This window comes from Pan troglodytes, chromosome 2 (assembly GCF_028858775.2).
Source record: "Pan troglodytes isolate AG18354 chromosome 2, NHGRI_mPanTro3-v2.0_pri, whole genome shotgun sequence".
Taxonomy (NCBI): Eukaryota; Metazoa; Chordata; class Mammalia; order Primates; family Hominidae; genus Pan; species Pan troglodytes.
This window is the reverse complement of record NC_086015.1, coordinates 66,396,930-66,413,388: the sequence shown is the minus strand read 5'-3', so window position 1 is coordinate 66,413,388 and position 16,459 is coordinate 66,396,930. Positions and strand designations below refer to the sequence as shown.

At 41.4% G+C, this 16,459-nt stretch overlaps 1 protein-coding gene across 11 annotated transcripts in view; it reads left to right on the top strand.

Moving 5' to 3' along the window:
* Positions 1-16,459, top strand: part of CADPS (calcium dependent secretion activator) — a 475,079-nt gene that overhangs the window by 453,760 nt on the left and 4,860 nt on the right. The gene's annotated exons all lie outside the window — the stretch shown is intronic.

The window sequence follows — 16,459 nt, the reverse complement described above, 5'->3', positions numbered from 1 at the left end:
GCGAATTAATGCAGTTCACTCTAAATGCAGTTCCCATACCTAAGAAGCGATCAGGGGAGTGGGCAGATGCTGTTCGTGAACAATCTGAATTCAGTTCATACGCTGAATCCTTCTCCTACATCTTAAGTTCTTGTATGCATATCAGAGAATAGTTTTCAGATAAATTATTCACACTGCTCACATGGATAATGGGTGGTAGGATGTGCCACCAAAACTGGAATTTTCTTTTTGACATAATCAAGCTTTAAAAGATTGAGACGACTTGAAAGTGCAAATTCAGATTGTAACTATACATTTTCTCAAAACAGTAAGTTCCTTTGAGAGGATGGAGGCTAAAGGCATGGGGGTCCATTTTCTCAATGCACAGGGAGGCCTATGAATAAATCCCCCAACATATCCAGAGAAAAATAGGCCCTAGAAAAAGGTATTGTTAACAGTGGTCAGTTTGTTAATGCCCAAACTGCACACCTGCCCTGGGAGACACAGGTGGCAGACAAGGCCTGGTTAGAAGCTGATTGGGGCTTAATTACATTGGGCTCATTATTTATGTATCTTGAAGAAAGAAATGGTCTGAACTGAGAAATTCAGGTATATAAGCGAGCCATTCCTTTTACATATCACAGTTTCCCGGTTTGCTTGCAGAAAGTAAGGGGTCAGCTTCTGGTGTTTGCTACAAAACTTTTCTATCTAAGTGTCACAAAATCGAGTTTTCCTGATTTTGTTGTGATATGTCCTGCTGTTGAGCCAGGGGTATTAGAGCAGCTGGTGTCTGGCCCATGTTCCATTTTTCATTCAGCGTTTGACCATTGGTTACATTTTTATTTAATTTCTTAGACATTCTGCAGTTTCAGAAGTTATGTTGTGCACAGGCAAGCACAGATCTAATTTTGACATCTAAGTTAGATTCTTTCTTTCAAGGCAGCAAGGCCTTGGAGGCTAATCAAAAGAGATAGACGGGGGAAGGTATATTTTGATATTTGGGCACCTTGAGTTCAAAGGTGGGAGGGTTTTGAAGGTTTTTGCCTTGCTCTTCATTTAACTTCATATTAATAGGGCATTCATGTAGTTATAGAAAACATTATTTATCAGCCGGGCTTGGTGGCTCACACCTATAATGCCAGCACTTTGGGAGGCTGAGGCTGGTGGATCACTTGAGCTCAGAAGTTTGAGACCAGCCTGGGCAATATGGCGAAATCCCATCTCTACAAAAAAAATACCAAAAAAAAAAAAAAAAAAAAAAAAAAATAGGGCATGGTGTTGCACACCTGTAGTCCCAACTACTTGGGGTGCTGAGGCAGGAGGATCACTTAAGCCTGGGAGGTTGAGGCTGCTGTAAGCTGAGATTGCCACTGCACTCCAGCCTGGGTGACAAAGTAAGACCCTGTCTCAAAAAAAAAAAAAAAGAGAGAAAGAAAAAAGAAAAGAAAAAGAAAACATGGAAAAATACAATAAAAATTAAAAGCCAATTTATTACATATGAAATTACATTTCCTTTTCTTCCTTTTTCATAGAGAACAAATTCATATAAATATTATATACTATAGAAATGTAAAGTAGGATTTAACAAGTCATTACTTCTTAAGGTTGTTAGGAGAAGTAAATGAGTTTAAGTCATATACACTGCTTAGAATAGTGCCCGATATATAATAAGTGCTCACTAAATATTTTCTTTCCTTTCTTTTCTTTTCTTTTTTTAAGATACTAGGATCTCACTTGTTGCCCAGGCTGGCCTTAAATTCCTGGGTTCTAGTGATCCTCCCGCCTCAAACTCCCAAGTAGCTGAGACTATAGGCACATGTCATTGTTCTCTGCCTACTTTTATTATTATTATTGCTAGTTTTTTGTTGTTGTTGTTGTTTTTCTTTAGAGACAGTTTCACTTTGTCACCCAGGCTGGAGTGCAGTGGTGCAATCATAGCTCACCTCAGCCTTGGAACTCCTGACCTATAGTGATCCTCCTGCCTCAGCCTCCCAAAGTGCTGGGATTACAGGTGTGAGTCATTGCAATATTATTAATGTCACTATAGAACTTTTTTCCAAATCAGATTCAATGAGACATAAACATCCTGAGAGAATTTAATGGGTGGCTCATGAAGAATAGTTCTTCTGTTCTGGCCAGGTGCAGTGGCTCACGCCTGTAATCCCAACACTTTGGGAGGCTGAGGCGGGTGGATCACTTGAGACCAGGAGTTCAAGACCAGCCTGGCCAACATAGCAAAACCCCATCTCTACTAAAAATACAAAAATTAGCCAGGTGGGGTGGCACACACCTGTAATCCCAGCAACTCGGGAGGCTGAAGCCTGAGAATCGCTTGAACCTGGGAGGCAGAGGCTGCAGTGAGCCGAGATTGCACCACTGCACTCCACCCTGGGCGTCAGAGCAAGACAGTCTCAAAAAAAAAATAAAAATAAAAAAAAAAGAAAAGAAAAATAGTTATTGTGTTAAGTACATTTGGAAAAACACAAAGTTAAATGGACTTCTCTACTACAGGACTTCTCAGAGCGTTTAATATGCTAGTGTGGCACAACAAATCAGAATCACCAATAGTGTTCAGACAGACTACAGCATAGAGTATGCACACATGTATTCACATATACATTCACAGGCCAGTGAAAAATGCGAAGCTAGAAAAATGTATGCTTAGCTGGGCACGGTGGTGTATGCCTGTAGTCCCAGCTACTTGGGAGGCTGAGGTGGGAGGATCACCTGAGCCCAGGGAGGTTGAGGCTGCAGTGAGCCGTGATCGCACCACTCCACTCCAGCCTGGGTAACAGCAGCCTGGGTGATGACAGAGTAAGACCCTGTCTCAAAAAAAAAAAAAAAATGTATATTAATGTCACCTTTAATTCCTTTTTAAAACTTAGAGTTAAATCTCTCTGAGTAGTCATTTTGTCCTGTCTGTGTTTAGCCCACTGAAATGATAAAATAGCAATGGTCCCCCAGGAAGAACCTCCAGTTTTCCTCCTACCAATCTTTGAGAGACCATAGCTGGAGACCTGAGGGGGAAACATAACTTTTCCTGCAGCTGGGAGGCTGCTGGTCTCTGATGTACACATGTTCTTTTCTTTTCATTGGGCATTGTTCGGTGTCTTCATGTTTTTGAAGGTGTTCCACAGCCTCAAATCCTTAAACTTCAGAACCACCTCAGATTCAAAAGGTGAAAAGGCCCTTACTCAAAATTTCAAAACAAGTTCTTATTCTAGACAAAGAGAGGAGTCGACTCTATTTGGAGCTTTCCAGTCCAAGTATATGTCACCGTTTAAATAAATAAAAAGACACAAACTGTCTGAATTGGTTTAGCTGGGCTGGGAGCCCTGTGATAAGAGGTCACTGGTGTGAGTTACTATGGTAATTGAGTAGTATCAGCAATAGTTTTGCTCTCATGAGCATTAAAGCACATAATAATAGGCAAACAACAGTGGTTAAAGCAAGCAGGTAGGATTACTATGTTCTTTTGTCAGAAGTATATAATGTCTTGTAGTCAGTTTTAAAGACTTCTCAACCCCCAAATCCACCCCACCGTCACCTGCTGAGTAATTTTGTGTGCTTAATCTCCTGCCCTCAACTCCAAGCTCTCTGCTAATTTGAGGCAAATGGGTATTTCTGACATTAAATAGGGCAGCAAGGAAGCTCTGACCTAGAAAACCCGCATTCTGAAGCACTGAGAAAAATATTCTTTCAAACAATTTTGTTAAGACTCTTTTGAATGATGAGGGAAAAAGAAAAATAGCTTTCACTGAAACAGGAGGTTGCAGCCTCCCAAGGAAGGGTATTTTGCAGAACAAGAAAAAAGGAAAGAAAAAAGAAAGAAAGAGAAACTTGCAGAGCATCCCCACTCCCAACTTCCCCCATAAAACTTGTCACTTCGCATTGCCATCCGCTACCCCAACAATAATCACTCCGTGCCTATTGCTAATTGCAAGCACAGCTGAGGCCCAGCGGGGAACCCTTGCACAGTCTCAGGCCTTTATACGAGGCTCAATCTGTTGTATGGCACTTGTTCACACACAAAAAAACTACCAGCAAAGGCAGAAAGAGGCAGAGTCACAGGTTTCTTGTAATCCCTCTGCCTCCCCGCTGACAGCCCAGCCCTAGAAGCATTCCTGGTTTTGTCCTCCTCTTTACAAAATCTGAAGTGACCTTAAGCTACGAGCATGTCAGCTTTTGAATGTCGAGTTGCCGGCTTCTTCAGGTGCATTAAGGAGTTGGGGGGGGGCAGGCTACATCTGGCTTCTGCGTGTCTGTTTGCAGCACCCCTGGGGCGAGCTGTGGCTTCCTGTAACATGTAAAATATGAGTGTGAACTCAGGGTTCATGGCAAGGAACAGGAGGTCATGCCTCCATTCAGTTCTAAGTAAAGAAACTGGGAGTTTGCAGATGTTTTTCTGTATGTGTAATGACACCAACCCCCTCCCCAGCCACCGAGCAACCGAGCGCCGTTTTTTGATAAAATGTGCCACAATCAGTGTGCTACTTGCAGATTTATTCATATCAATTTTTGCAATTTATATATTCAGAGACAAGATTGCTATTTCGGCAACTTTATGTTGGATGTCGTACGTGTGCGTGTAGAGAAAGAGGGAAAGAAGTATGGGGCGGGGAGGGTGGGCAGAGAAAGAAAAGAAATTAAGCCTGTGCCTCGGGCCACCAGCTGGGGTGTTGTCAAGGAGACAAAGCATCAGACGGGAGGGTCTGTGTCCCGCTTTTGCCCAGCGGTCACTTCCTGCCCAGACTTGGAGCTGGGATATCTATTGCTTCTGGCCCAGAGGAAGGCCCATGAATGGCTACTTTGAGGGGAGAGTGGGTTTGGGGGGGTTGGGAACAATCCCCCAGTAGACAAGGCCCAGGCCACTTGAAGAAAGGCCTTCCCATCCTCCCTGGAGGTCAAGAACAGGTAGGCCCGAGAAGAGTTTTGGTGTGGCCTCTATTTGGGCCTAGTGGGGGGCTCCCAGCCCTTCCTTCCCACCTTGCCACCCTCTGAGATGAGAAGGGAATTAAGCCTCCTGCAAAATTCCCACTTGCAGAAATTTCTATTCCCAGACCCCAAAGCCTCACACTGTATTTTCACCAACAGAAGACATTGGTTGGGCGAACAGGGAGATTAATCCTCCCAAGCCTGGAGAATAAATGCTCCTCAGTGGGGCAGTGTTAATTGCTGAGCTTGGTGCAAAGATCATTTTGAGGCATTTAAGAAATACATGATTTTTATTAGTATAACTGTTCCACGTAGGAGTTATTTTTCAGCAAAGGGCAAAAGCTTTGCCTGCCTTGCATTATTAGCCTAATTCTACTTAATTGTTTCCTAAAATAAGGGCTTCCTGAACACACATTCCAAACCTTAATAAGTCTGTTGTGGTGGGAGTGATTCTGGATGGAGAGCTGTTGCCCTTTTGGGCAACTGGGGTCTCAGGGCTGAGTATTGCTTGAGCAGATCTGGCTTGAAAAATTGGAGGGGGAGCTGGTGGATAAGGGACAGGGGAGTCTCTGTGAAAACATATGAGGTGATGTGGTTCACGGTGTAAAAAAAATGCATCCTTTTCTTGTTGTTTGGATCCAATCCTCTATGAGGATTCTCAGTTCTCATCTCTGGGCTTCATTTAATTCTATTTCACAGATTTAGAAATGTTGGCCCCGTGGCATGTTTTAAATAAACCAAATAAATGACTGAGCAAATGCTACCAGATTTGTTCTTTGTTCTTCATAATCTCAAAATTCTGTGGAGCCTTGAGAGCTTGAGAAATTGCCTCAGTCCTGGGATTAAATGAAATGACTACACTCATCTTACAAAGAAATTTTTTGTTTTTTTTAAAGTATGTTTGGGTGTGCCAGATTAGAATATGTACATTGCTACATATCTGTTCTTTCTTAGGCAAAGTTTCGTTTTAAGTATGGGAAGTGATTTTTATTTCCCATCTTTCTTTTAATTGTCATAAAATCACATAACAAAAAATGTACTGTCTTAACCATCTCTAAGTGTACAGTTCAATAGTATTATATAGATTCACAGTGTTATGCAACCGATCTGTAGACGTCGTTTCATCTTGCAAAACTGAAACTCTCACCCATTAAACAACTCCCATTTACCCCTCCCCTTAGCCCCTGGTAACACTGTTCTACTTTCTGTTTCTATGAACTTGACTGTTCTAGATACCTCATATAAGTGGAATCATAGAGTTTTTATCTTTTCGTGACTGACTTATTTCATTTAACATATCTTCAAGGGTTATCTATATTGTAGCATGTGACAGGATTTCCTTCCTTTTTAAGGCTGAATAATATTCCATTGTATGCATATACCCCATTTTGTTTACCCACTCATCCTCTGATGGACACTTGGGTTGCTTCTACCTTCCAGCTATTGTGAATAAGGCTGCTATGAACATCAATGTGGGAGTATCTCTTCTAGATCCTACTTTCAATGTTTTTGCATCTATACTCAAAAGTTCCACTTTTGAGTAAGTATAATGGTACTTACTCAGGTTGTGGAAACCGGAAAAGTGGTATTTGCTTTTGGGTTGGAGGTAGTATTCCTAACTGAAAATTCACATCAGTGCCTCTGCTTTCCCATCTTGTGCCTTCGTGTCTTTAAGTTGGTATCAATGAGTTGAACTTTGGCTTAGTTTTCTCCTTTGAAGATGGTACACCATTTCCAGCAATATCTTATGATTATTAGGAAAGATAGCCTTTCTGAGACCATCACACCTCCTCACTGATGACCACCCGCCATATTGAAAAGTGGGATTGGGTAGGATAAAGGGGGATTTTGTGACTTGTTGGGTTTTAGACAATCAGATTGATTCAGAAGCAACATATTTACTTGTATTCTGGCTTTGGCTAGCTAAAAATTCCCCACAAGATGTGTCTTCCAGAGAGAGACCCCTAGATAGTTCATATAAGCTAAGTTTTGGATTAAACTCCCCTGCTTGATTTGCTTTTAGAAAGGATCCTTCTGGACTCTTGCCTCGCCTTGAAATTTCCCCCATGCAACAGGACTGACTTGGGTTAGAAGGCTGAAATGCATTAAGTCGGGAGTCTACTTGTGGATTCATCCCTTTAATCACTCGTTTGAAATTTTGATGCTAAAGAATTACTTATTACACATTTTACAGAGTTGTAATTTGGTCATTAATAGATAACTGCTTATCTTAATAAAAAATCAAGATATTTGGGACCTTCCTAAGGGAGTTGAAATAATGCTCCCAAATGTTAAATCCCTTATACCTTCCCACAGAAGCAGCAAATATTTTAAGCAGTAACAATTTAAATATATCTTTTAAATTATTATGTCTTTTGCATTATCTCTTCCTAATGAGAAAAGGCTAAAGGCAAAAGAGGAGCTGAATTCTCTCAGCAGCAGGTTATAGAAAGCCATAGTCTCTGAAACTGTGGTTGTAACACGTTGTCTCAGACTCCTCCGTCAGTGAGTCCTCAGGGAGCTGCTGTCCAAACTTTAGGACCCAGCCATCCTGAAAAGCCACAGCACTGATAGCTTTGTAAAGACTTCTATGGCATGGGTTTTTAGGTATCCAAAGAATTACGGACGTTTAAAAAAAAAAAAATCCTACCCTCAACTAAAAATGACACTTAGGGCAGCTGAGAAGGTCATTCTGATTATCTGTACCCTCTGATTTTGGTGTCTGTTTAGAGCTTCGGTGTCTGATTATAGCTTTGGTGTCTGATTATAGCTTTGTGCTGTTAGCTGCGCGTCCTGAAGCTGTGACTGGGAAATACCCATTTCTAAGAGCAGTTGTTTTGAAGGATGAATCCTGAATTATAGCAACACTCAAGTAAGGCAGAAGATTGTATCTTTCAACGGCATACTGGTTCTTGAACGCATTTGGAGGATATGCCCTTTTAGAAAGTATTTGTTCAGCCCTTGGGAAGCTTTGACAAATCTGGAAACTTGCTATGAACTGCGTGCCGTCCTTTAGTGCTTTGCCCACTTGGCATAGACGGCTTGAACGTGCCAGGGTTTCTTTGTCAGACCCTCTGTGAATCTTTGATTAGAACACCAAATACAACCAGATCCCCGGTAATCGTTAGATCTGAGAGACCCAGGGGGCTGTGGAATTTTGGCTCAGGCTAATGAAGCTACAGGGACTTTGGTGGAAGTGTAAAGAAACCCTGAATGATGCTTTTCACATGTTCTTAAATTACCCAAATTATAAGGAAGAAATACGCATTGAAAGCTTCAAACATAAAATATTTCATTACAGTATTTCAATATAGCAATTGAAATAGGTTGTAGGGGTTTTTTCCCTTAAATAATAGTTCACTTTTGTCACCAAAAACAAAATGAAGAACTTAGTCACATGGGCGTGGTCAAAGTATTATCTTCCTCTTTGACTCCTTGCCAACAAACAAAATGTTATTTCATTAGCCCCTCTAGGCAAGATGCTGTGCCAGTTTCTCTGAGGTGTGGCTGTGTTGGGTTAGAGAAAGGGAACTTTCCAGAGAAAATATAAAAATCCTCCAGCATTCAGTTCAAAAACACCGATTGGTTACCAAACAGTTACCAAATTACCTGCTTGCTCAGGCATTTTTAGAAAAACAGAAGCTGCTCAAAAAGGTGGGGTTTGTTTGTTTGTTTGTTTTTTCAGAGACAGGGCTTTGCTCTGTTCCCCAGGCTGGAGTACAGTGACACAATCATAGCACTGGAACCCCAAACCCCTGGGCTCAAGCAACCCTCCCACCTCAGCCTCCTGAGTAGCTAGGACTACAGGCACGCACCACCATACTTGGCTAATTTTTAAATTTTTTGTAGAGACGGTGTCTCACTGTGTTGCTCAGGCTGGTCTCAAACTCCTGGCTTCAGGTGATCCTCCCACTTTAGCCTCCCAAAGTGCTGGGATTACAGGCACTGTGAGCCACTGTGCTTGGCCTGCTGCTCAGAAAGTTTTGTACAACCCTGAGTAGCTCACACTTAAGGAGTTGTGATTTCTTATTTGGGAAGCAGGTTAGGACAACATGGCTCAGATAATAATACCCAGTACTTAGTATGTGCCTGGCACTGTTATAAGCACTCAGCACCTAAATAACTCATTTAATCCTAAGTAGGTTTTATTATTATCTCCACTTACCAGATGAAAAAACTGAGGCACAGGGGTGTTAGGAATTTGTCAGGATCCAAACACAAGTGGTCTGAGTCACGTGCATTTTCTTAGCCACAGGTTGCACTGCCTCTCAGAATTTTAAGTCGATGCTCCATCTCTTGCTAGCTGCTAGACCACTTTACTTCTGAGTCTCAGTTTCCTCATCTGTGAAGTGAAACTATGGATGATGATAAAGATTCAGCCACAGCACTGTTTAGAATTTAGACATGAACTGCCCAGGCATTTAATGCTTTGCTTTCCTAATATAGATGGCTTGAACGTGCCAGTTTCAAAGGAATACATGTTTAGAAAAGAACTAACAATAGAACTCAGTTCCTAGTGGATTTCAACTATCACTCAGGATGGAGATACACTGGACTGAGTCACAAGTTTTCAATCAAAGAAGGTGTGTGAAGGTGTGTGTTTCTGCATGGTATGGTTATTAGTTCTTAGGCCATTATTTTTTTAAAGAGCTCATTTTTATGATATTGGGTGAAATATTTCCCTCACAGGCATGGGGTAACATATCTTGTTGGGAGTATGTGTGTGTGTGTATATGTATGTGTGTGTGTTGCTAAAAGTGATTTACTACAGTATGTGTGTTATACTTCAATAAAATTTTCCTGTGAAGAAAAAAGCAACACAGGAAGAACTGAGTTTGGATTAGACTTTTTCACTGGATTTGTGACTTTGCCTAAAATTCTTCTCTTCTAGTGCTTCCTGATGACATCTTTAATTTCACATGAGACAGTTTTTTCCCCTGACATGAAAAGGCTCTACCATTTTGCTCTCCTTATTCACTAAAAATTGTAAAGCCTATGATATGTAATTTTTCAGAAATTTTGATCAATGTTATAGCTTTTCTATCTCTAAAACTCTGTGAGGAATATTCAATCATTGTGATGAAGGCAACTTTTCTAGTTTCTTTCACTAGCAATTGATGAGTTACCAACCTAAAATAGAAGAGGAGGTAGGATGATAGGGGACAAGAAAAATTATGTCAATGCTAGTCAAGAAATGGTAGCCTTTGGACTCATTCACCTTTTTCTTATCATTTCCCTTAAGAGTCAGCAATGATTGTCTCTCATCCATCAGTGCTTAAGGCTGTTGAGTGGTTTTCCATGGGGATGCCCCTGAGTCCCCACACTCTGCTTAGCAACTTTCTATCTTCATAAAATGTAGAATCTTTCCGACACCAAGCCAAGCTCAGGCTCTAAGAGAAACAGTTTCAACAGCGTTGTCCTACCCACGCACTTCTTTGAGAACTTCAAAGCTGAATGAATTTGCTTTAGGGACACCTAGGACTAGAGCTGTTTCTGTGTAACCAATCCATTACTTCTATAAAGTACCAAGTTGAATGCAAACAACTTTTATACAGACTTAGTGGTAAATAACCAACTTGAAACTTGTCCCACCACTTACTAGTTGTGTGACCATAGGCTGCTTATGTAACCTATCTATGCCCTTTTCTCTCATCTACAAAGCGAGACTGTTAATAGTATCAACATCTTGAGTTCAATTCAATGATTAAACTATATAATGCTTGTAGTATATTTCGTGTAGTGCCTGAACATTATAAGGGCTCCATGTTCAATGAGTAGGCAACTATTCTTATGAATTGTACATGCATGTGAGTGCATATGGGTGTATATTAGGAATCCTGTACAAAATAGTACTTTGCTGAAAACAGTAGACTCTAAAGTCCTACGGAGTTGTCTGGTCTGACAGGGGTTTCTGTAAGTTAAAGGGATAAATTACTCTTGTGACAAGTGAGTATGAAAATACAGTCAGTGGTTCTATCTCCTCTCAGCCACTACTCCTTGTTTCCACTGCCACTCATCTGTGATATATGGCTTGTTCTGAAAACAAATGTACCATTAACAGTAATGTCTTTGTAGGATATCAAATTAACATCAAGATGTTGGGAGTCAGGAATTAAGACTCATGTAAATGAGAGTGGCTATCGTGACAGAAGACATAACTGCAGTAGCAATCATTGTAGCAACACTCTATATAGCTGATTAGATAGTATCCAGAGTTAAATGAAAGCCCATTTTCTGTGAATCCTATAATGTCCAATAAGGTGTTAATTACCCATCTTGTGTCTCAAGCCTAATCCCTTCCAGGGGGTAAAGTTTCCAGGGGAACAGTGAACCCAAGAGCAGGGCTAGGAAGAGGTAAGTGAGCAACTTTTCTATCACAAAATTTAAGGGAGAACCAAAAAATATAGCAACCAAGATAAATAACATTTTAATACAACATTTTTATAAAATCAAAATTAGTGCAAAAAATCCATGATGACTGAAATATCAAAATTTTCATTAAAGACATGATCTGATCCTGCACTTGTACAACCCTGCCCTACTCCCTCACCCTAATCCTGGCCTTGGTGAACCCGAATGTTAGAGAATAAATATTTTATGTTTAAGGATTTCTCTACATGAAGTCAGTATGTTTGCAGGGCAGAATGGGTGACCCGAGTGTATCTGCATATTAATGATCTAAGCTTCTTACTAGAAAGGGAGGATCAAAAAAATGTCTTTCTGTCACATATTGAAAGTATGTCCATGGGCCAGGTGCAGTGGCTCACACCTGTAATCCCAGCACTTTGGGAAGCCAAGATGGGCAGATCACCTGAGGTCAGGGGTTCAAGACCAGCCTGGCCAACATGGCAAAACCCCATCTCTAGTAAAAGTACAAAAAATTAGCCGGACATGGTGGCTTGTACCTGTAGTCCCAGCTACTCAGGAGGCTGAGGCAGGAGAATCACTTGAACCTGGGAGACAGAGGTTGCAGTGAGCCAAGATCATGCCACTGCACTCCAGCCTGAACACAGAGCAAGACTCTGTCTCAAAAAAAGAAAAACAAACAAAAAGAAAGTATATCCATGATGTTTCTGAGAGGAATAACAACAGTGGGTACATTTTATTGAGTCCTTACTATGTGACACTCACTCTGCTAGGCCCTCCACATACATGATTTCTTTTAATGCTCACAGTAATCCCATGAAGAGAGTACTGGTATTAACCCCAAAAGGAGACTGAGGGTCAGACAATTAAGTAATTTCCTTGAGGTTACCCAGCTAATAAGTAGCCAGTGTAAGGCGAAGCTGTAACTCACCCCACAGGGTTTGAGAAATCACTCATTCTGTGTCTGAATCTTTTTAATTCAAGAAGTAAATCTAGGTCAATATAGTTTAAAATGTGCTTTATGAACCCAAAGTTTGGGTGATGATCTACCAGAAAAAACTTTACAACACAATTGCATGGTTAAGGGGCTACTTGTGTGTCCTATAAGGCATGCATACAATTCCAGAAATATTCCAATGGGAATAATTTTCTTCACCACCACATGACTTTTCCTGGTAACGTGTTCCACTTTCTCCCTTGTTTTTGGGAATCTTTTAGGTTGAGAGAGGGAGAGAAGAGAAGAAAGATGATGATGATGATGATGTTGATTGCAGTGGTGGAGGTGGTGGTAGCTAACATTTATTGAGGCCTTATCATGTGCCAAATGCTGTTGTGAGTGCTTTATGAGCATGATTTCATTTACCCATCAGAAAAAGCCTATAAAAGGCTAGTTAGTCCCCATTTTCATCAGGAAACTGAGTCTCTGAGAACGTAAGTAACTTGCCCAAGATCACAAACCCAGGTGGATGTTAGGGCCTGTGCTCTTAACCACTACACTGTAGAAAGAAGAATTAAGTGGCAAATTTTTAGATAAGCCTTCCAGCTTCTTTTAAATAGAGTCTTCAGATCCAGTTCAGCTGCTGAAGAAGTTCCCACCTTTCCAAGGGCCCTGTTGTCTATGATGGGCATCCTTTTGGGTGACAAGTTCAAAACCTTCACAGAATTTTCCCCAGAGGGCATATTTTAAAGGTGCCCAGGCTGTTGGGGGCTTTATTTCTTTAGTGCTGTGTTTTAGGATTAAAGTAGCTTTATTTAGCAAGTTTCAAATTAATATATTTGAATTAAAGGGAGGCAGTAAAGGAGTAGAAATTATACTTAAATACTTAGTACATGTCGTCAGCCCATAATTCTTATTTCTACAGACTTAGAGTATATTTTACCGAAAAGTTAGTGCCCAGGTGTTAGGGTAGCTCTGGAAAAGGCATATCTGAACCAAGGACTAAACAAAATAGGGAGCACTTAAAATATTTTATTAATTTCCTCTTTTGAAGATCATAACAAATCTGCTGCATTCCCATCCATCTCAAATAAAGCAAACCCGATTAATAAGCACTGTGAGCCCCGTGAGGAAGAGCAGAACAACCCAGACACCAAGGATTGTGCTGATAAATGTTTAATGACTGGCTTTCTGGGAGGGAGAAAGCCCTGGTTTGTGGCATTTGCCAATTCCCATGATGAAAAAATCCCCCACGAAGGCCTATTTCTAGCTATCAATGTGATATCCCTGAACGCGGATTCGGGAAGAGATGTGCAAGATCGGCTGTCATGACCGGCAAACACACTGCTCCATCCCTTAGGGAGGAGGAACGGAAGACAGTCCGCTCTTTCAATGCTGTGGCTATCTTGGAGAGCTGCTGCTTCCGGAGGCACTCACTGTGTGACATTGGCAAGTCACTTCACCTCTCTGGGCCTTTGTTTCCTCCTCTACAACAGATAACGTGGAAGATCCCCTGTACCTCTAACATTTTAAAGTTCTAGAAGGCAGTGCCTCCTGCTTTTTCCGACATCCAAATGCCTTGAAGCGCCTTTCTGGAAAACCAAGTTAGCACTGTGCTGCATCCAAAAGTGCCTCCAATTTCATCTCCTGAGCATAAGGTTTGGAAACGAGTGACTTACTCCCTTTTGCCTCTTTAAATGTGTAGCCAATGGGGCATCATACATTTTTTACACTTCTTTTGCTAGATGTGAGATCCAGGAAGGAAAGCATGGATGTTCCAGGGCTTTCTTGTTCTCCTGGGGTGGGAGGCTGCGTGTGATGCACTGATTCATTGCTGTATGCAATTTCTACCTCCCTATCCTTTCGGCAGCCGAGCAAGATTGTTGATAGTCTCCTACCTTTTTATTTTTATTTTTATTTTTTACTACTAGAAGCCATTTACAAGAGTGGGAACTGCTTACATAAAATGGAGGGGCGGCAGGGGGTTGCGTTATTTTTTTTTTTTTTTTCCTGAAAGGTGGCACGTCTCTCAGCAAAGAGAAAAAGGCATGTTGCACAAGGCTTGCTGGCAGTGATATAAGCCAGCGCCGGTTTGCCTGTTGTCACAGCCAAAGCAAAATGCCACCTCTGCCTAGAAGCCAGAGTGCCACATTCCTCTTTTGTGTCCCTGAGATGTACCCCTCATGAGGCCCTGGAATTGTAGGTTTGGCCAGGAGTTTGCCGGGATTGCTCGAAGGTCATCTTCCAATCCCAGGAGGCTGGGGGTAAGGGGAGGTTGATCATAGTTCTCAAAATAGATCTGTTGAGCCCCCCCCCCCCCCTCCCAGATTACATGTCAGCTACAACCAGTAAATGTGGAATTTGAGGCCTGGGGTTAGCACAAGAGAGCCCTCCAGTTGCCAGGAGTAAGGTAGGGCTGCCAGAATACCAGTGACCCAGTGATCACCCTGTCCCTGGGCCCCTTCTTAACAAGCCCAGATGCAGTGACAGCAAAAGCTCCAGAATCCCAAGGCAGGAGGTGCCAAAAACACTCCCCAACAACCATTACCAAAAAAAATTTTTCAGTAAAATGTTCTCACCCCTAGAGGGGAAAACCTGTCCATGCCTGAAGCAGCTTGACCCCAGCAAACACCCTGCCTCCGTGGAGTGAACTGCAAATCTCCAAAAAAAAAAAAAAACAAACAAAATCTACTTCCTACCCCTCCTGCTCCCTGGGGAGGGACAGAAGGTTCCTAAAACTGACAGTTTCGCCTCCATGATCTTTAAAAGAGCAGAAGTTGGCTGTGAGGCTGCAGTGCTGCCTCGATTGGGGTAGTGTGGTCTCTGTTGCGGCTGGGCTCCAAGGAGAGCCACAATTGGCTCTGATGAGGAAGGAGCCTAGAAATGAAAGATTGCAAAGAGGGCTTCTGTACGCCATGGCTGAGACTGTGTCGTTTCTTGCAAGGTGAAACTTGGCAGTTCTACCTTGCAAGTAAAAACCTAAATTAATTTTTTTAAAAGAAATTAAGTCAGAAACAAGGCTTCGGAAAAACTGTGAGTGTTAGGCATAAACTGATTTTGGATGATCTTTAGGTGAGAAAGGGTGGAGTTACCATCAGAAACATGTTTTTATTTATGCTTTTCGAATCCCCACTGGTGTGCGATGTGTGTGTGCGCGCGCGTGCATGTGCGTGTGTATTGGTTAGCATGAGAGTATGCATCATCTCAATTCTCTAACCAGTCTTCCTTTTTTGCATCTTTTCTGTGCACAGTTCATATAGATCCCCTATAAATAAATATATAGGTCCATCCACACCTTTTCATTTTATTTGTAAATTGTTTGGTATAAGCGGCAGAGCGTAATGAAACCTGGTGAAGTTTAAAAGATTAGATTTTTTTTTATACTGACACTTCATAACACTGTTCGTATGTCTCCGAGTGAGATTTATGAATATATGAGCAGTACTGCAAAATTATACTGCACCAGAGACTTCCTGCACCACAGGGGTGGCAGTCTAAAGTGACACAGCTTCAAGCATTTTTCACAGACAAGAAGCAAAATTTAACCCCCTTAAGGGGAAGTATGATTTCAACAGCTTGAAATGAGCTCATTTGTAGATGGTTTTTTTTTCTCTCATCTTCCATAATTTTTTGGTGTTAAGATTAAAACAGATTGCATAGCCAATATAAGGGCACATAAGCTGCCCAGAGTACAGTTTGGCCCTTAAAGAGAAATTTTCATTCATTGTCTTTATCAGCACTCCTCAATCAGGTAAATGAAGATAAACTTGCCCCTAAATTCCTAAGGCTCTCAGCCCAATTTCCAGTATTGTACTTAGCAGACAGGGTGTGGAATTTTCAAACGGTAAGTGGCAAGGAACATCAATTAATCCAGTGGAGAAGCCCTCATCTCTCTGGCACCAAAGACAATGACATTAGGAGATAATTAGTGTATTGAATATAAATGGTGTAAAATTAACCAATAAAAAAGAGAATCAGAAGAGCAAAAGATGGTCTCTATGAATTGAAACATAGGAAATGTCTGTCGTGGAAGAGTTCAATTAGATTCGAAGTCCTAACTGTCTTAGATTGTCTGTCTTGGATTGGTCCAGTACTCAGTACCTTGTAATTTTGTATAAACTAACTAACGTTCATTAATCTCTATGCTCTCAAATTCTCTTTAACCATTTTGTTTCCTCCTGGAACAGAGTGGGGTACTCAAACATTGCCTGCTCTCTCTCTGCCCTATAAATGCTCCATGAT